This window comes from Myotis myotis, unplaced genomic scaffold, assembly GCF_014108235.1.
Source record: "Myotis myotis isolate mMyoMyo1 unplaced genomic scaffold, mMyoMyo1.p scaffold_m19_p_9, whole genome shotgun sequence".
NCBI lineage: Eukaryota > Metazoa > Chordata > Mammalia > Chiroptera > Vespertilionidae > Myotis > Myotis myotis.
The window spans coordinates 34,092,197-34,102,889 of record NW_023416401.1 but is presented as its reverse complement, the minus strand read 5'-3'; positions in this window follow the sequence as shown (position 1 = coordinate 34,102,889).

Here is a 10,693-nt window from a genome sequence, read left to right as displayed (position 1 = left end):
TAGAGTAATATGGGTGGAGGGGTTGCAGAGGAGGCAATTTTTGACCAAATGTTCAGAGAAGGCAAGATTATATGGTACTCACTCTTCCTGCCGGTGGTGCTGAGGACAAAGCCACAGGCACCGTCAGCTCTCCATACAATTTCTTTTTTTTTTAATTATTATTAGTTAAGGTATTACAAATGTGTCCTCATCCCCCCCATTAACCCCTAACCTCCCCCTCCCCCCCCCCCCCCGCCCCGCACACTCATGCTCCCATCCCCCTGTTGTCCATGTCCATTGGTTTGGCTTATATACATGTATACAAGTCCTTTGGGTGATCCATACAATTTCTTTAAGTCAATGTTATCAATATCATGAAAATAATCTATTCTGACTGACATACTTTGATATTCTTTAATATTTTTTGAGATTTACCTTAGGTTATTTTTCCCTTGCCCAGGAAGCCTTCAATTATTGAAATGAAAATGTTATATCACCATAGAGACGAATTTGACTTTATTGGCTTCTATTGCAAATAATGTGTGAGCATACTTGGAAGAGGAATTCTGGCCATTGACATCCCAGTTAACAGTGAGTCACCGAATGCCACATTCAGCAATGTTGATGCTCCATTTTAGGAAATTGGATCAGAGGAAAACTGAACATAATCCAATCACTGATGATTTAGAAGCACCTTAAGGTCTTGTGGTGTCTCCTGTGACTATCACTTGATTCTGCTCATGTACCAGTGAGTAGATTCATGGAGAATTATATGGTAGGTATCAGAGACAGGTGGCATGAATACATTTGGATGATAATGGGGAATGTTATTGGTGGCAGGACAGGGGATAAATCACATAACTATCACAAAGCTGTGAAGTAAGTTCCACATGAAATAAAAATGAAGCAGTAAAAGGCTGAAAGGAGAAAACAAGACCCTTTCTATTGAAGACATAGCATCTTCCTGGAGGTTATGTACATTGCTGGCTTTGTAAGCAGGATGTCAGCGGCCTTGGACCGGTCCTCACACTTTCCAGGCTGTGGGTGGAGAGGCTTCGCTGGCAGAAAAAGGAAGAGGCACGCCTGAGGTCGGCTGTCGGATCATAGCCTGCTGCGCTGTGCTGGGTCTGGTGCCCCCGCTTCCCTCTGTCCCACTGTCTTGATCGCCATTGCCAGTCCATTTTGGTTTATTTTGTCTCTAGCTCACTCAGGCTAGACATACTTCTCGCGCATGTGCACAGCTCCAAAACTTGTTTCCAGAAAAAAATTTAATTTAAAACCCTTTGCTTTTGGGAGTAATGCATGTGAGTCTGTGTTTTCTTCTTTTCCGTGGTATTTGCATTTCAACTTAAATTTTACTTAGGTCTCTTGTTGAAGTTTCAGAAAATGATTGGGGACATTAGATTCCCGCCCCCATCCAGAGAGGAGGTTAACAAATAATATTTATCACCATCATCACGGTCATCATCACCACTCTCTACCTTCAAAGCTCTTTCATAGGCACCGTCTTCTCTAGTGCCCTAACATGGCACCTATAACCTGCCAGCCATTCCACCTACTCTGTATGTCTTGCTTTGGCTCTTGTAAAAAATATGCAAAGACCCTTTCTAGTTCTAACATCCTACGGCTCACTGATTCCCTGGAACAGGTTTCTGTAATCTTATTATTTTATCTACTCCACAGCCACAGTTATTTATTTCCATATGTTAATTGTTTGGTTTTGGTTCTACCTGCTAGGAGTTGTGCTAGGAAGTTGACATACTTCTAATCTTCAGATGAAGCACCTGTTCAAATGTTTTTATTGTTGTTGTTTTTAGAGAGAGAGGATGGAAGAGGGATAGAGAGATAGAAACACTGATGAGCCCCTTACTAGGGATCAAGTAACAACCTGGGCATGTGCCCTGACCAGTAATCGAACCAGCGACCTCTTGGTTCCTGGGGCGCCTCCTCAGCTGCTGAGCCACACCAGCCAGCATGCCTCCCTGGGTACCTCTGGACGTGTGGAGATAACCGGGCAGGACAGGACATCTTGTGGAAACTAAAGTGGGAGCCATCATGCCTGTGTGCCTTCATACAACGTTAACATCGAATGCCTGTGTGCCTTCATACAACGTTAACATCGAATGTTTTTGTCCACAATTGTCCCACTTTGGGCATCAGCTGTGAAGTAACCATGACGTTCCGGTCTGACAATGGACAGCAGGTGGCACTCTTGTCTTAGGATTCCCACTCTTAAGTCAACAGTAACAAGGGAAAATTTCAGGTGCATTTAAAAATTTATTTACATATATTTTTCTCTGCCAAACCAGAAATGCAGTCCATTTTCTTTAACCAGGTTCATTTGCTTCCTGCTGTGTTACTCCAGTTGGGTAATAGTCGACCTGACTCTCTGGCTATGTTCTCACCTAGAGCCAGGCATGAGGTTTGGATTTGTTGGAGTTTGGGCCTTAGTTGTAAGCGCAGATCTGGCAGAAACGCTGTTTCTACAGGCAGAGCTGGTTCTCCCTTGGTTAACTCCAAGGGGTCCCCTGCAGACACCCACCCAGCAGGGGACATGCTTACCCAGGGGTTAAGACAGTGACTGCCCTGCCCTGACTGAAGCAAGGGAGCCGGGAGGAGGGAGTGAGAAAGGGGCTTGCCTAGAAAGCGGGGTTGTGGTCTGGGTGATGGGGATGGGAGTGCGCTGGGATCAATCCTTGCTGGCCTCCCAGCAAGCACCTTTGTTCACTCCTGCTGGGCATGCAGTGAGCATGGCCTGTGGTCAGCTCCCGAACAGCGCTGTGAGCATTGGTTCATCCATTCAATCATTTATTCAGCAAGTCCAGGCCTCCTAAATCCCCAAAGTGCTGTTTGCGGGTGGTGCCAGTCAGGAGACAGAAACCGCATAGTTATTCTGAGAGAATTTAATGTGAAGAATTGTAAGCGATAAAAAAAGGGGGGGGGGCGTATATTCTTAGCTTCCCCTGCAAAAAAAAAAAGAATTGTAAGCAATGCATTAAGTTGTTAACTAGGCACAGGTATCCAGGGTGGTGACCGGAGGAGCAGCTGCCACCTGTGGCTGGGGCATCCTCCTGGAAGCTCAGGAGCTCCTGGTGCTGGGCCTGGGCCTCTGAGAAGAAGGCTCTGCTCAGCTGGTGCTAGTCTCTGAGCCCACGTGATGAGGATACTTCTGCTGGCGTTAGAAAAACTGCAAGTTGGATTCATTCAGCACAGCAGTGAGGTGGCTGCTGGTGCCAGTGCAGGCCACACAGGGCAGGGTGTGGAGACAATAGATGAGTCGCCACTGACTCAGACACACTCACAGGACCTCCCCGACCCCCACGGAGTTCCACCAGGACCAAGGGCCAGGGGACTGGAGGACGGGTCCTCTGTTCTGTGATGTGGTTCCTAGCCTCAAAGGGAGCCTGAGGTCAGTTGACTCATTTTCTTTAATTGCTTCAGTGGGACTTAAGTTGTGCTGCTTTTAGTGAAATTTTAACTCCTCTCTTTTTTATTTTATAAAATAAAATGTCTTCATTGTATCTTTTCACCCTCCCCCATTACATCCTCATATTTTCTTAGCATGGATTTTACTTTTCACACAAATCAGATCCAAGAGGAGGAAAAGTATGTCAAAATGTCATCGTGTGTCTTTTGTTAAATGTAAATGGACATGGTGAATTGAATTAATGCATTTTCAAACTAGACAGAGTGACTACACTTTCAACAGCTTTCATTATCATGCTAACACCTCTTGTCAGACCTAGTAAATTTGACATGTATTGACATTCCCATTCTTTGTTAGGATGTTGACTTATGCCTTTTTTTATTCAGGAAAAGTAGAAGTGGATTAGGGAGGTTTGGGTCCAAAGGAGAGAAAACAAGTGGATGGAGAAGTGTATCTCTTTCTATGTTTTTCTCATGTTCCACAGGCCAGAAACTTGGAGGCCACATGTCTCCTTCTCCCTTGCTAGGAATGTTCTGCATGCTTTTAAAATTCCATCAGTGAGTTGAATTCACTTGATATTTGGCAGGTGGAATGGTGACAGGAGCCGTTTTGTTTCTTCCTCTGGAAGTCAGGTGTGGTCTTGCCAGACAGACAGGAGTTATCCAGCAGCTTGAGCCCTAATATCTAGTTCCCCTAAAGCCCAAAGAGGATCACCTGAGGGACCTGCAGCAATTGTCTGTAGGTTCCTGATTCAGAGCAGCATCCCCTCTTAACTTTCTAATGGCAAACCCAAAAGTTAAGGTGGTCTCAGATTTTCCCTTCTTCAGGCTTCCAGTGGTTTTACTATAAGCAACTCAATCCCTCTGTCTAATCCCTTCCTGTTTGACCTAGAAAGAGAGGTCTTTACTTTCCTGAGCAGACTCACACTGATTCCAAGGGGTAAAAAGGCACATTCCATCAGTAGGTGAGTGGATAAAAAGCCGTGGTATATTTACACCATGGAATACTATGCAGCTGTAAAGAGAAGGATCTCTTACATTTGAGACAGCATGGAGGGGCCTTGAGAGTATTATGCTAAGCAAAATAAGCCAGTCAGAGAAAGGTAAGTATCAGATGATCTCACACATATGTAGAATTTAATGAACAAAATAAACTGATGAACAAAGTAGATCAAGAGACACAGAAGCATGGAACAGACTGGCATATTTCGGAGGGAAAATGGAGGGGGGCAGTGAGAGAGATTAACTAGGGAAATTATATGCATGTATGCATATCCCATGTACACGGACAATAGTGTGGTGAAGGCCAGGGAGGTGTGGGTGCCAGGTGGATGGGGGTCTATGGTGAAAAAAGAGGAGACATCTGTAATACTTTCAACAATAAAGATAATTTTTTAAAAAGTCATTTTATCTAATAAGTTAGTCTTATTTCACCATATTTACCAGCTAGACAAGTTTTTAGAAACTCAAGAGATTATATTCTTGATGACCCAACTTAGATTTGGACAGATCTTGGGAGATTCAAAAATCTCTTGGCCTCAGTCCAGAGTTAACATATCCTTCCAGTATCTTTAATATACAAGGGACAGCTGAGGTGGCCATGAGGAGGAAATGACTACCTACTTTTGCTGGTCTGAGCCGGGCAATCCAAATCAGAAGCAAGAAGCAGGTCCTCTGCTTCCTGCGGACAACATTAACAGAGTCACTCTCATGCAGTAGACCTGACTGAAGTCCTTTATGAAATGTAAAATTTAATATTCATCCCTGGAATGGAGATTCATCTCTTTAAAAGCTGCTCACCATCTCACTCAGGTGTTCCTACTGACACGGGATGAATGGAGAAGGCCGCATCAATTCTGTCTTCCCCGGGGTTCTGGATCTGTAGGAAAAGAATTTAGTCCCTAAAATGAAATTCTTTTGAACAGTGCTTGTCCCAAATATGCCTTTTGTTTTTTCTCTATTTCCCACTCTTTATCTTTTTAAAAATCTGTCTTAAATATGCATCATCTTAAGAGTTTATAATTATAAGATAACTAGAGGCCCGGTGCACAACAATTTGTGCACTTGGGGGGGGGGTGTCCCTCAGCCCGGCCTGTGCCCTCTCTCAGTCTGGGACCCCTCAGGGGATGTCCGGCTTGTTTCGCCCCCACCTCCCTCCAACGCCCTGCCCGGCTTGTTTCGCCCCCACCTCCCTCTGCCGCCTGGCTTGTTTTGCTCCTGCTTCCGCTGCCCAGCTTGTTTTCGGCTGCCTGGATTGCTTCGCTCCCAGCTGGTATATGCAAATTAGCCGCCATCTTTGTTGGTGGTTAATTTGCATATTGTGCTGATTAACCGATTGGAGGCATAGTGAAAGTGCGGTCAATTACCATATTTGGATATTATTAGATAGGAAATTGTAAATTGCATATGGTTAAATACTTTATTATTATTGTTTCTATTCACAATTTCTTGAATAAGTTTTTTCCTTGGGAATGCTGAAAAGTTACAGGATTGTTCATTGGCCAGAAAAACAGCCTGAAGGGAGGCCACCTAGTGCCTCTGGTCATGGCATTTCTGAGAAGGGAGCATGCTGAACTATGCAGACCGACTCTACAAAGCTACGTATATTTGGTGTCAGAGCTGAGAGACATTGGCTGATAATACTTAGTAATTGCTTTTCTTAAGTGTTATCACAGATTGTTGTATGGGTTGGTCATGATGGCACTGTGAAGTAGGTAGAACAAGTAGTAGTAGGCTCCCCTCTAATCCCACTGAAAGGAGACACACTTTTCTCTACAACCATGAGGGCTTGGTGCCCGGTGTGGCCAAGAACAAAATCACCTGGGCCATGCCCTGTAATTTTGGCATGGCCCAGGGAATTCTTGAGTCAATTAAAGAGTAAGACAAAAAGAAAAATCTAAAACCTTCAATAAAAGTAGGAATCAAACACTTTCAGCTATTCTAAAACCCTAAAGGTTGAAAGAGTATAATTTTTATCCTGTCACTCAAAAAGCTGGGATTCTCTTTGACTACAAACTCTAGCCAGCCTTCCACACCCTTGATCAAGGACAGCAGTCACCAAGACCCCTCAGTGGCCCTACCAGCCCCCCCTGTCTGCTCCTCCTCATGGCCCTACAGCACCAATGAACATACCATGAGTGTTGGTGGGCTGACACAGGGTGCCCCAGATAGTTCTCTATTTCTCTCAGTGTCTTGTCATATCTCCTGATTAGATTGAAAGAGTCTGGACAAAAACTGTGTGCTGGAGAACCACACACAGAACTGTGGCTATCCCCCCAGGCAGCTCACCTCACATGAGATGGGCCCAGGACACCATGTGGCTACTTCTGACCCTCTGGCAGCCTTCCCTGGCACACCCAAGCACAAATGCACAAGGAGGGCAAAGACGCAATCCTCCCTGCGGGGCAGTGTCCAAGTTTAACACCCACCCTCTTCAACCCAATATGTATATGAATAAAGGAGGATGGTGAGCTCATAGAATTGGGAAGACAGAAGGAGAAAGGGCCTAAAGAAGGGTGGACAGAGTGATGCAAATAACATCATCATTCTCTCTCCCTTTTTTTCTCTCTTCCTTTTTCTCTCCCCCCAGTTGGTCTTATCTTGGTAAGCTGGCTTCTTCTCTCCCTATTAATTGAAGCAGATTATATCCACCTGGCATAGAGCACTGCTAAAACCAGGCTTAGGTCATGTCAATGAAGCAACCCCAGAGGAAAGGAACCTCTCCCTTCTGCAGCAGTGTATATGGTTCCCAGGGAAGGTCTCTCGGTGGCCTGGCAAGGGTGGCACACTCCCTGCTGTGGCCAGTCAGTGAGTGTGGGGCTAATGCTTTCAATCTCCAGGCTGGCTTTCAGGAACTGAATAGAGCTGAGGAAAAGCAGCTCTCCTCACAAAAGGGGCGGGTGTCATACCCACATTGAGTGTACACTCTCGTGATTTTTCAAAGAGTCAACATATCATTTGTGCAGTGAATTCCTCCTTCTAATAAAGAAAACAGCAAGAATGAATATTTGACTATACACACACACACACACGCACACACACACACTGGCACAAGTACCCACTGGCAAGGTCTCTTGGGGTGAGCAGTAGAATTCAGTTCAGAAGTCATTCTCTCTGACAGAAACATGCAAAGGAGGCATCCTATGTGGTGGTTCTGGGAATTATGCTTGGCTCAAGCCAACATTATCTGTCACTCAGTTTCAGGAACATCCGACACACCTTTTCACGCTGAGAGCTAATTGCCCTATTTTCAAACCTGGAACTGTCCCTCTTGTGATATTTTTCCAATCTCAGTGATATATTTGTCTAGCCAGCAGGCGCTGCTAAAGCCAGAGCTATTCTGGAGAGGAGTTAGGGTGGGGAGCAGGAGAATTATTCACAGTAAACAAAAAGAAATTCTCTCTGAATCGAAAGTTACAAAGCAATTGCATACTTTCCTTAATAACACATGTATGATAATAAAAATGGTTTGCTATCCATTTTTAATCTTCATGAAATGAATACACTCAATCATGAAAGTTATAGGGGAGCTGCTTACTTCAAATAATGCAATGAATACATTACAAAAGTAATTAAGGGAGAACTCAATGAAGTAGAGCAGTATTCTATACCAACCCTTCTTTACAACAGAATAAAAAAACAAAACAATCCACAGGAAAGACTCAGGAGAAAGATAAATGAAAACCAAGCCAATAGGTATGCAAAAATAAATAAGGCTACCTTTGAACATTGAGCTAGGCCCCACACTTCCATACCCTTCAAAACAGTATTTTTTTTTTTTTTTTTTTTTACCTAGGAATAGGGAAATAATAAATACTCACTGTAACCCGTACTTTGATGTATTTATTACTAATAGTTACTTATCACTTGCTACATATAAAACATTCTTGCAAGAATATGGTGCATACCAAACAAAGTATAAAACATAGATCCTTGTCTTCCAGGAGATTAGAGCCTAGTCGAGGAGTTATGTCCAGGGACACAAAACTATAAACTTAGGTGAGGTGGATAATATATCCTATGAGTAGAATACATTCTATTTTCCTCTGGAATTTAGAAGAGAAATTAGGGCATAACTTGTTGGAGGTGCCATTTGTCCTGATCAACTGTCATGATACCACAATGCTTGTGTTCAAGTGACCCTATTTGACTTAACTGTGGTCTCCAACTGAAAAAGTAGTGAATGCTGGGAATTCAAATATGCCAATGAGAAGCCTGATAGTGCTTCCTTTAAGTGAAAGGTATGTGTGTATAGAAAAAAAATATAGTATATGTAGGGTTTGGTACTATTCATAGTTTCAGGCAAACACCGGGGGTCCTGGAATGACCCTCGGTGAAAGGTGTGGGGAAGGGAGAAGGATGCCCAGTGAGGCTGTAGGCAAAAATTGCTATTTCTAAAAGGTAAGGGATGAAGGGGAAGGGAAAAAATAGTATAAATATAGTGCCCACAGATAAAAGCTTTATTTTTTTTTTATAGAGCATAATTCAACACATTTAGAGACAAAGGGGAAGGAGGCAGGAGACAAGAAACCAAAGATAATTCAGGGAAGCACAGAGAAAGGATTAAAACAGGCAAAGAAATTCCTTCCAGATATGGAAAGGCTATTATTTATTTACTTATTTTTTATTTATTTTTATTTCTTTATTGATTAAGGTATTACATATGTGTACTTACCCCCTCCCCCCCCCCCCGCAACACACACACACTCATGCCCTTACCCCCTGTTGTCTGCGTCCATTGGTTAGGCTTATATGCGTGCATACAAGTCCTTTGGTTGATCTCTCTCCCTTACCCTCACCCTCCCCTACCTTCCCTCTGAGGTTTGATGGTCTGATCAATGCTTCTCTGTCTCTGGATCTGTTTTTGTTCATCAGTTTTTGTTGTTCATTATATTCCATAAATGAGTGAGATCATGTGATATTTATCTTTCTCTGACTGGCTTATTTCACTTAGCATAATGCTCTCCAGTTCCATTCATGCTGTGGCAAATGGTACGAATTACTTCTTTTTTTTACTGCAGCATAGTATTCCATTGTGTAGATGTACCACAGTTTTCTAATCCACTCATCTGCTGATGGGCACTTAGGCTGTTTCCAAATCTTAGCTATGGTGAATTGTGCCTCTAGGAACATAGGGGTGCATATATTCTTTCTGATTGGTGTTTCTAGTTTCTTGGGATATATTCCTAGAAGTGGGATCACTGGGTCAAATGGGAGTTCCATTTTTAGTTTTTTGAGGAAACTCCATACTGTTCTCCACAGTGGCTGCACCAGTCTGCACTCCCATCAGCAGTGGTGGTCCCTTTTTCTCCACATCCTTGCCAGCACTTGCCCTTTGTTGATTTGTTAATGATAGCCATTCTGACAGGTGTGAGATGGTACCACATTGTCATTTTGATGTGCATCTCTCAGGTAATTAGTGACTTTGAGCATGTTTTCATATGTCTCTTGGCCTTCTTTCTGTCTTTCAGAAAGTGTCTATTTAGGTCCATTGCTCACTTTTTGATTGGGTTGTTTATCTCCCTTTTGTTAAGTTGTATGAGTTCCCTGTAAATGTTGGAGATTAAACCCTTATTGGTGATAACATTGGCAAATATGTTCTCCCATGCAGTGGGATTTCTTGTTTTTTATTGATGGTTTCTTTTGCTGTGCAAAAGCTTTTTATTGTAATGTAGTCCCATTTGTTTATTTTCTTTTTACCATCACACCAAAAAAATTAAGATACCTAGGAATAAACTTAACTAAGGAGGTAAAAGACCTATACGCAGAAAACTATAGGACACTGAAAAAAGAGATAGAGGAAGACATAAACAGATGGAAGAACATACCGTGTTCATGGATTGGTAGAATCAACATCATTAAAATGTCCATATTACCCAAAGCAATCTATAGTTTCAATGCACTCCCCATTAAAATACCAATGGCATATTTCACAGACCTAGAATGAACTCTCCAAAAATTCACCTGGAATAAAAAAAGACCCCAAATAGCTGCAGCAATCCTGAGAAAGAAGAACAAAGTCAAGTTGTATTACAAAGCCACTGTTCTCAAAACAGCCTGGTACTGGCACAAAAACAGACATATAGATCCATAGAATAGGATAGAGAACCCAGAAATTGACCCAAACCACTATGCTCAATTAATATTCAACAAAGGAGGCATGAGCATACAATGGAGTCAAGACAGTCTCTTCAATATATGGTGTTGGGAAAATTGGACAGATATATGCAAAAAATAAAAAATGAAACTAGACCACCAACTTACACCAGACACAAAAATAAACTCAAAA